Genomic DNA, 16,493 nt, shown 5'->3' with positions numbered 1-16,493 from the left:
TATGGGTCATAGTGTTTCCTGGGTGGGGCTGCTGCATGGTGACAGTCCAGGACTGTGTGAGGGGCCTGCCTGCTCATCAGTGTCAAGGGATCCTTCACAACTGTCCTGTGAGGTTCCTCTGTCTCCCTGGGGGGCACTGGCACTCTTTATCCCGTCCGTTAGGGTGGCATGGGTGGTGGTGCCTGTTGGGGGACATAGAAATGTCTGTTACAGCTGCAGGAACGTTTGAGGTGAACAGGACTAGGCTATTTTGTGCTGGTGTTACTTTCAGTGACCTTACAGGGTGCCTTTGTAAGGTTGAAATTGCATTTAGCTTCGACTGTGAGGTTGCATTGTAGTGGGGGGTGTTGTTCCATTGTGGGTACTTGCAGGGGTAGGTGGCTGAGCACAGGGGAGGGACGTGGGCCTATTAGTGGGTTTGTGGTCATGCGGGGGGATGGATTTAGTGGCTGTTGCCTGGGTGGGATGTTGGTCCTGGTGGGTGGGGTGCGGTGGTGCATGCATTACAGGTACGGTGTATATGGGGTATATGTTGATGACTTACCCGAGTCCATTCCTCCAGTGAGTCCCTCAGGGTGCAGGATGGCCAGTACCTTTTCCTCCCAGTCTGTGTATTCTGGTGGTGTTGGTGGCGGTCCTCCCCCAGTCTTCTGGACTGCAATGTGGTGCCTTGATGCCATGCCCCTGACCTTCTCCAGCAGGTCGTTCCATCTCTTCTGAATGTCATCCCGGGTGTGTGGATGGTGTCCCACTGCATTGACCCTGTTCACAATGGTCTGCCATAGCTCCATCTTCCTTGCAATGGCTGTGTGCTGCACCTCGGCCTGAATATTTGTGGCTCCACCTTCAGGATCTCATCCACCATGGTCCTTAACTCCCTTTCTGTGAAGCGTGGATGTTTGGGGGGTGACATGGTGAGTGTGGTGAATGGTGTCGAGACTGGGAACGCGGTGAGGGTGCTCTTCTGTGGGTCAGTGTGCATCTCGTGTATGCTGGCGTTCAGTGTCTGCCTCTGGTGCTCTCCATCTTCTTGGCCTGGTTTTGTTGCAAAGGATTGTGGGTTATGTCTAGGGGTGTTTTATGGGGTTATGGATGTGTGCACTTCTTGCTGTTAAGTCCACTTGCCGCCTGTGGCGGGTGGAACCGCTAATGGTCGTCCGGCCTCCACTGTCCGCCAAGGTGATTTGTGCATCATTATTTGGAGGACGGGATGTAGGTGTCCTTGGCTGTCGCGGGGTGGGGAGGTCCGGGATTCCCACCGATAGGGTCAAGGCGGGGAATGGTGGTCTGGTGATTTTTGGCGGGGTTGGGATTTTCGTTCGTTATATGGCGGGTTTCCATTCACCGCCAACTGCGGACTTCTGTTTACCGCTGCCACGGCGGTGTTTCCTGCCGTGTTCATAATGACCGCCTTAATCCTTAGAAAATAGTGAGACTGCTGTTGTTACACAAAGTACCTGGTTAGCGTACAAAATAAGGGCGCACGGGCAAGCATGCATCAAAAAAGGCCAGCGATGCGTGGATTTCTCACTCGCAAGCAAGACTGTGCATCGTTCCTTTTATGGATGGGTCAGCGTGCATCATTTCCTCTCTCCTTCAAGAGAGCGATACGTCAATTCCCAGATGGGCACCTCGGGTCCGGGCAGGCTTTGCAATGATTTTTCATGCCCAGCGATGTTGCTTTTGAAATCTGGTTGCACTGTGTCAGGATACCGCGCTGCGTGGGGTTTGTATCATTATTAGCAGCCACAAGCGGGTGCGCTTTGTTTCTCCAGTCATGATGCATTGATCTCCCAGCCACCATGCAGGTGGAGCATCGATTTTAGCCATGAGGCCAGCGGTGCGTGGTTCATCAGCCGCGTTGTGGATGCTGTGTCATAAATTTCCCCGCACGGAGGTCTTTGCGTGGATTTCGGTCCTTTTCCACCTGCTTCATCTTTCAAGGGCCCAGAGACAGGTTAGGGCACCACTTGGCAGGGCGTGGGTCTCAGCAGAGAGTCGAGGTGCTGGCAGACAGAAGTCTCTGATGTCCCTGAGACTTCAACAACAGGAGGCAAGCTCAGTTCAAGCCCTTGGAGATTCTTCACCAGTGGGAAGTCACACAAAAGTCAGTCTTTGTCCTCTTTCAGGCAGAAGCAGCTACTGCAGGCCAACCCAGCACAGGCAAAGGGTCAGTACTCCTCCAGCTCTCCAGCTCTTCTCCTTGGCATAGGTTCTTCTTGGTTCCAGAATAATCAAATTTTCAGGGGTTTTGGGTCCAATACTTATACCCATTTCTGCCTTTGAATAGGCTTACTGCAAAGGAGGATCTCTCTTGTTCACAAGAACTTGCCTTGCCCAGGCCAGGCCCCAGGCACACACCAGGGGGTTGGAGATGGCATTGTGTGAGGTCAGGCACAACCCTTTCAGGTGTGAGTGACCACTCCTCCCTCCCCTCCTAGCACAGATGGCTCATCAGGTCATGAAGGCTATAACCCAGCTCCCCTTGTGTCACTGTCTAGAGGAGATTCACAAACAGCCCAACTGTCAAACTGACCCAGACAGGCAAATCACAAACAGGCAGAGTGACAGAATGGTTTAAGAAAGAAAATGCCTACTTTCTAAAAGTGGAATTTTTAAACTAAAAATCTAAAAAACAACTTCACTAAAAGATGTACTTTTATAATTTGGTTCAGAGACACTAAAATTCAAATTTCTATATGCTCTCAAAATGAATCTGCATTTTAAAGTTATTTAAAGGCAGCCCCCATGTTAACCTATGAGAGAGATAGGCCTTGCAACAGTGAAGACTGAATTTAGCTGTATTTCACTGTTAGGACATGTAACACACATCAGTACTTGTCCCACCTTTAACATACCCTGTACCCTCTCCATGGGCCTACCTAGGGCCTGCCTTAGGGGTACCTTACATGTATGAAAAGGGAATGTTTAGTCCTGGCAAGGGGTTACACTACCCAAGTCGAACTGGCAGTTTAAAACAAAACTACACACGCAGACATTACATGGCAGGTCCGAGCCATGTGGGTGGCTCAACCAGTGCTGCAGGGCCACTAGTAGCATTTGATTTACATGCCCTAGGCACCTCTAGTGCACTTTACCAAGGACTTACTAGTAAATCATATATGCCAATCATGGATAAACCAATCAACAATACAATTTACAAAGAGAGCATATGCACTGTAGCACTGGTTAGCAGTGCTAAAGTGCCCAGAGTCCTAAAGCCAACAATAACCGGTCAGAAAGAATAGGAGGAAGGAGGCAAACTGTTTAGGGGTGACCCTGCAAAAAGGGCCATTTCCAACACTGATTAACCTTGATAATTCCATCTGCACAATTTACTTTTCACCTCTTTTTTTAATCTTGCTTGACGGGTCTTGAGAACAGGTTCCCCAAACACCATCACAGCAGCCACAAAGGCAGCACAGAAGGCGGGAGAGGATATTCCAGACAGCACACAACCATCCTTGGGCTCAGGGAACAAGATGTCATCAGAACCTACCATCTGAAGCGGAAGTCTATTGTATGCCTCCTTGTAGGAAAGTACCATCTTGCCTGGCATTTTACCCCCATTTTTACATGTATGTCAGTTTGTTTTTGCCTGTCTCACTGTTATCCTACTAGCCAGGACCCCAGTGCTCATAGTCTGTGGCCTGAATGTGTATACCTGTGTAGTGACTAACTGTGTCACTGAGGCTCTGCTAACCAGAACCTCACTGCTTATGTTCTCTCTGCCTTTAAATTTGTCACTATAGGCTAGTGACCACTTTTACCAATTTCAATTGGCATACTGGAACACCCTTATAATTCCCTAGTATATGGTACCAAGGTACCCAGGGAATTGGGGTTCCAAGAGATCCCTATGGGCTGCAGCATTTCTTTTGCCACCCAAAGGGAGCTCAGACAAACCTTTACACAGGACTGCCACTGCAGCCTGAGTGAAATAACGCAAACGTTATTTCACAGCCATTTTCACTGCACTTAAGTAACTTATAAGTCACCTATATGTCTAACCTTCACTTGCTGAAGGTTAGGTGCAAAGTTACTAAGTGTGAGGGCACCCTTGCACTAGCAAAGGTGCATCCATATAGTTCAGGGCCATTTCTCTGAATTTTGTGAGTGCGGGGACACCATTACACGCGTGCACTACATATAAGTCAATACCTATATGTAACTTCACAATGGTAACTCCGAATATGGCCATGTAACATGTCTAAGATCATGGAATTGTTCTCCCCATGCCAAATCTGGTATTGGGGAGCCAATTCCATGCATCCCCGGGGCTCCACTATGGACCCCGGGTACTGCCAAACTAGCTCTCTGGGGTTTTCTCTGCAGCTACCGCTGCTGCCACCCCACAGATAGGGTTCTGCCCTCCTGGCATCTAGGCATCCCAGTCCCAGGAAGGCAGAACAAAGCATTTTCTCTGAGAGCATGACGTTACACCTTCTCCCTTTGGAAATATGTGTTAAAGGCTGGGGAGGGGTTTCCTTTCCCGGCCTCTGGAAATGCTTTGAAGGGCACAGAAGGTGCCCTCCTTGCATAAGCCAGTCTACACCGGTTGAGGAACCCCGAGTCCCTGCACTGGTGCGAAACTGGACAAAGGAAAGGGAAGTGACCACTCCCCTGTCCATCACCACCCCAGGGGTGGTGCCCAGATCTCCTCCAGTGTGTCCCAGACCTCTGCCATCTTGTTTCCAGAGGTGTGAGGGCACTCTGGAGGCCTCTGAGTGGCCAGTGCCAGCAGGTGACATCAGAGACCCCTCCTGATAGGTGCTTACCTGACTAGGTGGCCAATCCTCCTCTGAGGGCTATTTAGGGTCTCTCCAGGGGGCTTGTCCCCAGATAACGACTTGCAAGAATCCAGCAGGCCTCTTCTGCACTTCTATCTTTGACTTCTGCCAAGGATCGACCGATGACTGCTCCAGGACGCCTGAAAAACTGCAGCAAAGTAGCCAGAAGACTACCAGCCACATTGTAGCACCTAATACTGCCGGCTTTCTTGACTGTTTCCTGGTGGTGCATGATCTGGGGGCTGCCTGCCTTCACCCTGCACTGGAAGCCACAAAGAAATCTCCCGTGGGTCGACTGAATCTTCCCCCTGCTTTAGCAGGCACCGAACTTCAGCTTCACCAGTACTCTAGGATCCCTCTCATCCTGACGAGCGTGGCCCCTGGAACACAGGGGGTGGACCCAAGTTACCCAGACTCTCCAGTGGTCCAACTGTCCAAATTTGGAGGAGGTAAGTCCTTGCTTCCCCTCTCCAGACAGTAATCCTATGCACTGCGTGAACTGCAGCTAAAAGGGCTTCTGTGCATGTTTCCAGGAAATCCTGCAAGCACAGCCGAGCCTAGGTCCCCAGAACTCTGTCCTGTGATGCTCAGCTCCCTGAGTTGATCTCCGGTGTCATGGGACCTCATTTTGCAGTGTTGAGATGACCGCCATGTTCAGACTTCTTAAACCCATGTTCAAGGACTTCCGTGTGTTTTTCCTGCTTGTGCGTGGGCTCTCTACGTTGCTGAGGGCCCCCTCTGTCTCCTCTCCCAAGTGGCGACATCCTGGTCCTTCCTGGGCCCGGGCAGCACCCTTTTACCTTAACTGCAACTCTTGCAGCTACCAAGACTTGTTTGTGGTGTTTTGCCAGGGAAACACTTCTGCATCCTCCAGCACGCCATGGGACATCCTCTGCACGAAGAAGAACTTTCTTCCTCCTTTCGTTGTTGCAGAATCTTCAGCTTCTTCCAACCGGAGGCAGCCATTTTGCACCTTCATCTGGGGTTTAGTGGGCTCCTGTCCTCCCTGGACACTTTCGTGGCTCTTGGACTTGGTCCCCTTCCTTTGCAGGTCCTCAGGTCCAGGAATCCATCTTCAGTGCTTTGCAGTCTGTTGTGGTCTTTGCAAAATCCCTTATCACGACTTTAGTGTGTTTCTGGGGAAATAGTAGTACTTTACTTTCCAGGGTCTTGGGGTGGGGTATCTTGGACACCCGTAGTGTTTTCTTACACTCCCAGTGACCCTCTACACACTACAGTAGCCTAGGAGTCCATTCATGGTTTGTATTCCACTTTCTTAGTATATGGTTTATATTGCCCATAGGCCTGTTGCATCCTATTGTATTCTACAGTGTCTGCACTACTTTCTGACTATTTTATTTACCTGATTTGGGCTGTTGTCTATAGTTTGTGTATTTTACTTACCTCCTAACAGAGTATATCCTCTGAGACATTTTTGGCACGTGGGGGTGATTCTGAGACTGGCGGGTGGCGGAGGCCGCCCGCCAGTCTTCCCCCGACAAAATACCGCTCCGCGGTCGCAAGACCGCTGAGGGTATTCTGAGATTTGCCCTGGGCTGGCGGGCGGCCGCCAAAAGGCCGCCCGCCAGCCCAGGGCAAATCTACCTTCCCACGAGGATGCCGGCTCAGAATTGAGCCGGCGTAGTGGGAAGGTGCGACGGGTGCAGTTGCACCCGTCGCGTATTTCAGTGTCTGCTTTGCAGACACTGAAATACTTTGTGGGGGCCTCTTACGGGGGCCCCTGCAGTGCCCATGCCATTGGCATGGGCACTGCAGGGGCCCCCAGGGGCCCCGCGGCACCCCCTACCGCCATCCTGTTCCTGGCGGGAGACCCGCCAGGAACAGGATGGCGGTGGGGGGTGTCAGAATCCCCATGGCGGCGGAGCGCGCTCCGCCGCCATGGAGGATTCTCCCGAGCAGCGGAAAGTCGGCGGGAGACCGCTGACTTTCCGTTTCTGACCGCGGCTGAACCGCCGCGGTCAGAATGCTCGAGGGAGCACCGCCAGCCTCAGAATGACCCCCATAGTCACTAAAATAAAGTACCTTTATTTTTAGTAACACTGAGTGTTGTCTTTCTTATGATATAGTACCTATACGATATATGTGGTATTGCATGAGCTTTGCATGTCTCCTAGTTCAGCCTAAGCTGCTAGAACACTACTACTCTACTAATAAGGGATAACTGAACCTGGCACAAGGCATACATACCATTGGTACCCACTTTAAGCCAGGCCAGCCTCCTACACTCCTGCACCATATAGCTCCAGACATCACTGCAAGGGTGGAGACTACAACTAATTCCAGCCATGATCAAACTCCTCGCAGTCCTCCATATGCTGGCATCAAGATCATACCAGGCAACGGGTTCACAAGTGGATGGTATGTCCCAGAAATCCTGCTCGGTCTTCCCACCAAAGGTTCTGGATACTATCATCCCCCTCACACCCCACCACATCTGCTTCCCCAACACCCAGCAACTGCAGCAGGAGACCAAGCAAGGTTTCTACAAAATTGCTGGGTTCCTGCATGTTCTGGGTGCAATGGACTGCACCCATGTCCAACTTGTACCACCTGCTGCAATAGAACACCTCTACAGGAACTGCAAACAAACCCATTCCATAAATCTGTAGGCCACTGTGGACCACTGTGGGCTATTCACAAACATCGTAGCCAAATATCCCGGAAGCATCCGTACAAAACCAGTAAACAGACAACATACCAACCTTGTAGGACAAACAAGACATACACCACACTAAACACACATGGGCAGGGGAATACAGATGTACAAACAACAACACATGCCACACTACATCACATTCATTGCACATCACACACACATTTAAAGGCTGGCCTGGTTTGTAGTTGGTATCTAAGGTACTTATGCCTTATTCTAGGTCCAATTATCCCTTATTAGTGAAATGTAGGCAGTGTCTAGAAGCCAGGCTCTCTAGGGGTAGCTGTAGCTGAGCAGCAAAGCTCATGAAACATCACTGTAGTCACACAGTACTCACACACATGGAAGAAAATAGTCAGTGTTGCAAAAATAAAGGTACTTTATTTTGGTGACACAAATGCCAAAAATACCATAGAGACTATACTCCCTTAGGGGGTAAGTAATGCACAAATTATATACACTACTATGCAGAAATAGCTGTAAAAACAGTTAGAAAATAGTGGAAATAGTGAAAGGGCCTGGGGGAACACAAACCATATACTAAGAAAGTGGAATACGAATGTCAGTTTCCCACCTGGGCAAGTGTAGTGTGTAGAGGGGCTCTGGGAGTATTAGAAAACCACAAAGGTAAGTAATAGAACATACCCCAGAGCCCAGGAAACCAGGAGTAAACCCCTGTAACTTTCCTAGAACATACAAGAACATGAGAAAGATTATGCAAGAAACCAGAAGAGACTGCAAGACACCAATGATGGATTCCTGGACCTGAAGACCAAGACCTGTGGAAGAAGGGGACCAAGTCCAAAAAGCACTGGAGTCCAGGGAGAACAGGAGCCCCTCCTAACCCAGATGAAGGTGCAAAAGAAGGACTACCGGTTAGAATATAAAGTCAGTATTACACCCAAGAAGACGGATGTGGGTTCCTGGTCGGTGCAGATGATGTCCCACACCAGATGGATGACTTCAGTCTGGTTTGCATCACTGGATTCTGCCAACAAGCCTTGGCACACGCAAAGCTTGCGGTTAGTGGAAAATGGCGCTGCCCGGGACAGGAGGAACCTGGTGGACTCTACCCAGGAGGGGGAGTCAAAGGGGGTTCTCAGCAACTCAGAGAGTCCTCAGAAGACCAGGCAGTGCACACAGGAGTCCCACATCATGGGGACAATGAAGATGTAAAAGGAGGCCCACGCAGCACTACAACAAAGGGCTCCATGCCAAAAGAGAACCATGCAGGAAGCTGTGCATCGCAGGAAGAAATGCTGGGGGCTGGAGCCACACGGTGCACAAAGAATTTCATAGAAAGATGCAACCAAGCCTTGGCAACTGCAAAACATGCAGTGCATGGTGGTACTGTCTTGTGTGGGGAGGCAAACTCTTACCTCCACCAAAGTTGGACAGTTGGATGTCTGGACCGTCGGGACCACTTCAATCCACCACTCATGATGCAGGATCCATGCAGCTTGTCAGGAGATGGTTCCCACACAACCAGTTGTTGTTGCAAAGAGGTGCCTGCTAAAGCAGGGAAGTGACTCCTTGTCTCCAAGGGAGATTCCTTCGTTCTTCTGGTGCAGGCAGAAGACAGGCAGTCCTCTGAGGATGCACAACAGGGAAATAGTTGCAGTTGCTGGAATCAGCTGAAGATGCAATGTTGCAGAAGAGGTCTTTGCTTCTTTGTTGCAGTTTGTAGAGTTCCTGGAGGGTCCAGATGCAGTTTCTTCGGTAAGAAGGTGAAGTAAAGGATGTAGAGGATTCCTGCTGGAGTCTTGCAATCCGAATCTGAAGAACCACCCAAGAGAGAGACCTTAAATAGCCCTGAAAGGGGGATTGGTCAGTTAAACAGGAAAGCACCTATCAGGGCAAGGCTCTGATGTTACCTGCTGGCACTGGCCACTCAGATGCTCCCAGAGTGCTCTGCCAACTTGAAATCCAAGATGGTAAAACCTAGGGACCCTCTGGAGAAGCTCTGAGCACCAGAGGTGGTGATGGACAGGGGAGTGGTCACTCCCCTTTCCTTTGTCCAGGTTTGCGCCAGAGCAGGGACTGGGGGTCCCTGAACCAGTGTAGACTGGATTACTCACAGAGGGCACTAAATGTGCCCTTCAAAGCATTTCTAGTGGCTTGGGGAAGATACCACTCCCAAGCCTGTAACACCTATTTTCAAAGGGAGAGGGTGTAACATCCCTCTCCCAAAGGAAATCCTTTGTTCTACCTTCCTGGGCTTGAGCTGCTCAAGCAACGAGAGGGAAGTAACCTGTCTGAGAGGTGGCAGTAGCTGGGGCTGCCTGGAAAACCTCAGAAGGCTGGAAAGGCAATAATGGGGGTCCTCTAAGGATCCCCCAGAGTGCATGGAATCATACATCCAATGCTTGCAAAGGCATTGGGGCATGATTTCAACATGTTTGATACCAAACATGCCTATGTTCGGCGTTACCATTATGTAGTTGGACACAGGTAGTGACCTATGTTCAGTACACGTGTAAAATGACATTCACGCACTCACAAAGTCCGGGCAAATGGTCCTGGAGGTTGTTGGGGCAACTTTGCTAGTGCAGGGGTGTCCTCACACACATGTACTCTGCCCCCTGCCCTCAGGTCTGGTGGGCCTGCTATAGGGGTGACTTATATGTGACCTGGTGCAGTGTAAATGGCCGTGAAAGGGTGCATGCACCTTTTCACACAGGCTGCAATGGCAGTCCCGCAGAAGCCTTTGCATGGGCTCCCTATGGGTGGCGAAATATATGCTACAGCCCATAGTGATCCCCTGGAACCCAAATGCCCTGGGTAATTAGGTACCATATACTAGGGACTTATAAGGGGGCACCAGTATGCCAATTTGGGGTGTAATGCTGTATTATCAGTAGCCTACAACCATAATTTAAGGGATAGAGCATAACTACTGAAGTCTTGATTAGGAGGATCCCAGTAGACACCCTCAAATATGCTGACAAACAGGCCAAAAGTGGGGGAAACCATAATAGAAAGAGGTCACATTCCTACACACACATACACACATATTTACAAAATGCAGCACCAATCTGACTGGCACAGCACGCGAAGGACAGGTGGAGCTTTGTTCCCTTTGCATAAAGAAGCTGGGCCCAAACCATTACAAGTGTCCACTGGTTGACAACTAAATATTGATCCCACACACATAACACCAAACAATGAATAGCTAAGCCAAGTGAATGGCATAGGCCACGTCAATGTAAAGAAAGTCACACATAGGCACAGCCCCACATTTGTCATGGTGTACAAGCCTCTGTCAGCACCAATATCAAATGCCACACAAGTATTGGCATGACCAACTACATATCACCTACACATACCTGACGTACCTGTAGTGAGCACCATCACCGGTCTGCTGTATTGTGGCGCACACATAGGAATACAACATCGCCAGCCATAAAAGACTATGCAGCATATAAATGAGAAGTGGTGCTGCACCTAGTCCAGTGCCACTTCAAATGTGCCCCTTAGCGTCCTGTAACCCCACCATATGTGCACCGTATACAAGTAACAGGCTGCAATGGAGCACAGTAGGTGCAATACTTTAAAGATAATGGATGCCATAGTAGGACTCTGTAGGAGTATTGAGAACATTCCTGACTTTTCATGCACCATACATAAGGACCCATGCAAAAATATGGTGTTCCCCCTCCCAGCGTCTGCATTGTACATGTGTTGAAAATGTCTGTGAGAAATCCTATGTAGGATCCTTGGAGATTCAACTGCACCTATTTTGCTAATCCTTCAATTGTGTGAATCACACCTTTGTTCACATGATGGCTAGCACAGGCATCATCTATCACAAAGTGCTGCACTGGATGCGTAGTGCCACATGGTAACATGGAGGCCTAATTTTGGTTGTGTAGGGCTACCATGGTGTCAAAGCAAATGGCACTATTGTGGTGCAAGGATGTGGTAGGTCCCACTAGCAATAGGACACAGCTTCAAATATGGACAACACAACACATGTTGGGTATGGTTGAACTCTCAGTTTGGATTAATTTGACAATCACCAGGTCCCTGAGCCACAACCCATGATAGTAATGTCCATCAACACAAACCAATGGAATCACACTACAAAACAGGAACACACACAATACCAGAAGCAAGTTGGAGTCACCACTCTACCTAAAACAAAGATCTGCCATGGAACATACAACACCACAAATATGCACTACCAACACAACTCTAATTCCTTTGCAGTCAACAAAGGTCACTGCATACAGCCCTGGGTTATGACTTCTTTTGGCAACCCAACAACGGAGAAAGAACGGGCATACAATGAAGGGCACAGAACAACACGAAATGTGGTAGAGAGGAAATCTGGGTTCCTGAAGTCAAGGTACAGGTGCCTGGCCCTGACAGAAAGAAGCCTGTTGTATGCACCACCGCTGGTATGCAAGATGATACTTCTATGTGCAATTTTGTCTAACATAAGTATATGGACCAATGCTGTCCTGGAATGAATTGGTAGATGTCCCCAATGAGGAGGAGGATGACAATGGTGCAACACAGTTGGAGGGGGGACAATACAACACTGCTGTTGGAGTTTGCAGGAGACAACAAATTGTACAGAACTTCTAGACCTAGACACTGTACAAATAATATCACTTTGTAATAATCACCAATAAATCATTTTGCACCTGAATGTCCATGGTCTACTCATTCTCCACTACTTGTACCATTGGAATGTTGCTCAGATCTCAGAGAGCAGGAAAGAAACACAACAGTAACAAAGATGGATGGAACATATGTTGTGATGTAAGATGGCATAGCACCTCCATGCCACACATCAGTGTCACATAACAAACGGTGGCTCTCATAGACCTAGATCCACGCACCCAAAAAAATATGTGGCAATAAGTGGCCATTGTGCAAATACCTACTCCTTTCCCCATGCCTGGCAACATGTATGCAAGGGGGGCATGCATATGGTAGGGGCTGTTTCCAAAGGTGCATTAGAAAAATAGGAACTGAACTGTGTCACATCTCAGGTGAATAGCTGCTACATCAGCACTAAGCACGTGTGACAAGGGAGGAGAGCATTGGTATCAGTGGACTTTCTTGACTGGTCAGGGTTAGGAACCAAAGTTTGACCCTAAGCTTACATCTTATATCAATGGCGTTACGTTCTGGCACCACTTTTGGGTACAACCCTGCCACATGGTATGCTGTACCTCATATATAGCACACGCATGTTGGCTGTGGAGTGTGCTAAGGTGTTGAAGTAAGCCTCTGCAAGGCCTACTAGTGCAAGGGGTTCACCTTTCTCTGCACAAAGTCCTCAGACCATGTAGGAAGAAGTTGGCACAGAAACTGGAATAAAAGACAAAAGTTTATTAACCTCATGAGGTGGTACTACAGTTCAGACAGCACCCTTGGGTAATGTCTGAAGTAGCACACTGAACTGAGAGAGCATGGTCCTTTTATACCCACACAGGGGCTAAAAGGAGATGGTACAATTATGGAAACAAGACTTGTATACATGTAAGGTCATGTGGAAAATGCACAGTCGACAGGTAGGAGGAGCTAACAGTTTCCAAGGACTAACAGCTGCAGACCTTACTGAGCATGTGCGAAAGTAAGAGATGCTAAATATAACTTGTCACTAGGCAGATTTCAAGAGCAGTTAACAGAAAGGTAGGACAGAGCACATGGTGAGCACATGGCAGCATGTAGCAGAGAAAATGGCTGCCATGAATACAAAATGGATTCCGCAAAATGTTCACAATAGTTACTAAATACAAGATGTCTTCTGCTAATGCTTAATCTAATCACTGCTAAATTACAACAGACGACCCTTTCAGCATTAGCTGAAGACATTCGTCTTTCTGGGATAATCTAAATATTCATCTTGTATATTTATGCTCATCATTTCAGCTATTTCCTTATCTAACATATGTTGTGCCTTCATTTCTGTAATATTTCTTTTGGTAGGCATACAAGCAGTAATACACATGGAGCAGAACATTGGACCACACTGAATACAGATACAGCATGTAAAAAATATTGCAATTATTACACACAGGACCTTCCAACAGGTAGTTGGTAATATCCATAGTTACCACAAACAAAATATGTATTATGTGAAGCTGTAAAACTACTATTATTTACACTCTCAATAGTTAAAATCAAGGTACAATCGCTTATCCCTACTGGAATTCGTCCAATGCTTCATATACATAAATCTGCTTTAGTTTTTGTAACAGAAATCACAAATTGTTCTTTCTTGTCAGAGTCTCGTATATTTGTGAAGACATATGGTATTGAAACATTGTCCGGTTGATACTCTTCCAATTCCCATTTAGTTCCTTTAGCTTGGGGATACCCATCTTTGTCTTGGTAGCATACTTTATTAAGGCGAAAAAGAAGCCCGCCCTCTGTACGTTTTCCAGATGAAAACAAAAGCATGTACCAAGCTTGACAAGAACCATTGTGTGAAAAAGGAAGAGGAATGAAAGGTGTTCCTCCTTTCTTTTGATGCGCAGGTATCATTCCACATACCCAACAGTTAGTAGTATTTGTAGCATTATGAGTATGATGCAACATCTGAATGAAAGTATTATTGAAATACGATTGACGGTGCTTCTGCTCCTGATAGGGAAGCGTAAAGTAATAGTGATCCTCTGGTACTGGAGTAGTGGCAACAAAAAACTCACGAGCAGGAGACTTCTTTTCAATAAACCAGGTGATTGTTGCTGAAACCACCAAAACAACAACAAACCCCATAATACTAATGATCAATTTGTTATTCATTTTAGCAACAGTGATAATCGACCCTTTCAGAAATGAATTAAAAACAATCGTTGGAGCTCTTATCCCTGCTCTTATCCCTGGGCAGCCGCTGATTTCTTCACCACGGGCCAAGACGGGTGTCACTACTCTAATGCACGGCTGATCCACCACCCCTTGCCACACTGGCTCTCCGTTTCACTAACCCAGGGCGGTAGCTCAACCAGTCTTTTCAAAACAATTTTCAGATTCTTTCCTTGGTCTCAAATTATATCGCAACACTCCAGAAGTCGTATGGTCCGGGAAGACCTCTGCAGATTCGTCAGCTGATATAGCACGGCCTTTCTCCGTAGTCAAAATCTCTCGATGATCGGTCAACACAGCAGGTTCCACCAAGGTAGGTAGCACTCTCTTGCAGTGAGTACTATGGACCCAATTCTTTCGGTTCGTCGCTCGAACTGCTGTCCTTGTCGCAAGGAGCACCTGTTCTGGGCCTCGCCACCTTGGTTCCAAGCTGCTTGATCTTTCAAAAGACTTAGGGGGTCATTCCGACCCCGCCTGCCGGGCAGAAACCGCCCAAACACCGCACCGCGGTCAAATGACCGCGGCGGTGATTACAACTTTCCCGCTGGGCCGGCGGGCGATCTCAAGCAGATCGCCCGCCGGCCCAGCGGGAAAGCCCCAGCAAAGATGAAGCCGGCTCCGAATGTAGCCGGCGGATTTGCTGTGGTGCGACGGGTGCAGTGGCACCCGTCGCGATTTTCAGTGTCTGCTTTGCAGACACTGAAAATCTTAATGGGGCCCTGTTAGGGGGCCCCACGACACCTGTTCCCACCAGCCTCTTCCTGGCGGTGTAAACCGCCAGGAACAGGCTGGCGGGAAGGGGGTCGGAATCCCCATGGCGGCGCTGCATGCAGCGCCGCCATGGAGGATTCCCTGGGGCAGGGGAAAACTGGCGGGAAACCGCTGGTTCCCCGTTTCTGACCGCGGCTTTACCGCCGCGGTCAGAATTGCCCCGGAAGCACCGCCAGCCTGTTGGCGGTGCTTCCTCTGCCCTCTGCTCTGGCGGTTACAAACCGCCAGGGTCAGAATGAGGGCCTTAATCATCACCTGGTCACCAGGTCGGAGTTCATGGCCTTCACCTGTAGATCTGTCAGGAAGTGCTTCTCGAACCTGTTGATGAATAGAAACCAAATTGTCGGTTAACTGTGCCCAATAATCATTCATCAGGACACAAGGTACATCATATACAGATTTTGGTTTCAGGAACTCCCCAAATATTCATTGGTCTCCCAAATACTACTCCATAGGGGCTAAGGCCAAGTCGGGAGTGTGGCACTGACCTAATAGACAATAATGCCAATGGTAATGCATCTGGCCAAGTTAAGGATGTGGAAGCCTGTATCTTCGCTAATTTCAGCTTCAATGTAGCATTATACCTTTCCACCAACCCTGCTGATTGTGGGTGGAAAACCGCATGGAACTTCTGTTTGATCCCTAATCCTTTCAGGACATACTTAATAACTTCCCCAACAAAATGAGGTCCGTTATCACTCCATAAAAGTCTGCAAACACCAAACCTAGGGAAAAATTCTTTCAAAAGCACCTTTGCTGTGGTAATGGCAGTATTATCCTTTGTGGGGTATTCCTCTATCCATTTACTGAAGGCACAAACCACCACCAAGACATACTTTAAATTGTTGCAGCGTTCAAGCTGAATATAATCCATTTGTAGAACTTCAAAAGGTGCAGTTGGTGTAGCAAACCCTCCTGCAGGAGTACGTGTCCCTTTTCCAGGATTGTATTGTAAGCAGATCAAACAAGACTGTAGTACTCTCTTAGCTGTACTGGAAATTCCTGGATGCTCCCAAACTTGTGTAAGCAACTTCGTTATTGTTGAAGCTCCAACATGTGCCAGCCCATGTGCCATCTGAACCATAGGTTGTACAAAAGCTATAGGCAATTTCCATTTCTCCATCTGCTTATTCCACCAACAGCCCTCATCATCCAATTCTCCATCTTTAGACCATTGCTCACGTTCTTTCACAGAAGCAGATTTCTGTATATCTAATACGTCTTGTCTAGCATTATGCCAACGTTCAGCTTGTGACTTCACTACATACATAGAAGTAGTACTTCGCTGCATCACAGTCTCACGTGTTACACAGTCTGCAAGAGCATTACCTTGCCCTATCTTATCGGTCACTTTCTTATGTGCACCACATTTCACAATAGCTAGTTTATTTGGATATGTCAATGCAGTCAAGAGGTTATGCACTAATTCTCCGTGC

This window comes from Pleurodeles waltl, chromosome 3_1 (assembly GCF_031143425.1).
Source record: "Pleurodeles waltl isolate 20211129_DDA chromosome 3_1, aPleWal1.hap1.20221129, whole genome shotgun sequence".
NCBI classification, from domain to species: domain Eukaryota; kingdom Metazoa; phylum Chordata; class Amphibia; order Caudata; family Salamandridae; genus Pleurodeles; species Pleurodeles waltl.
This window is presented reverse-complemented; position numbering follows the sequence as displayed.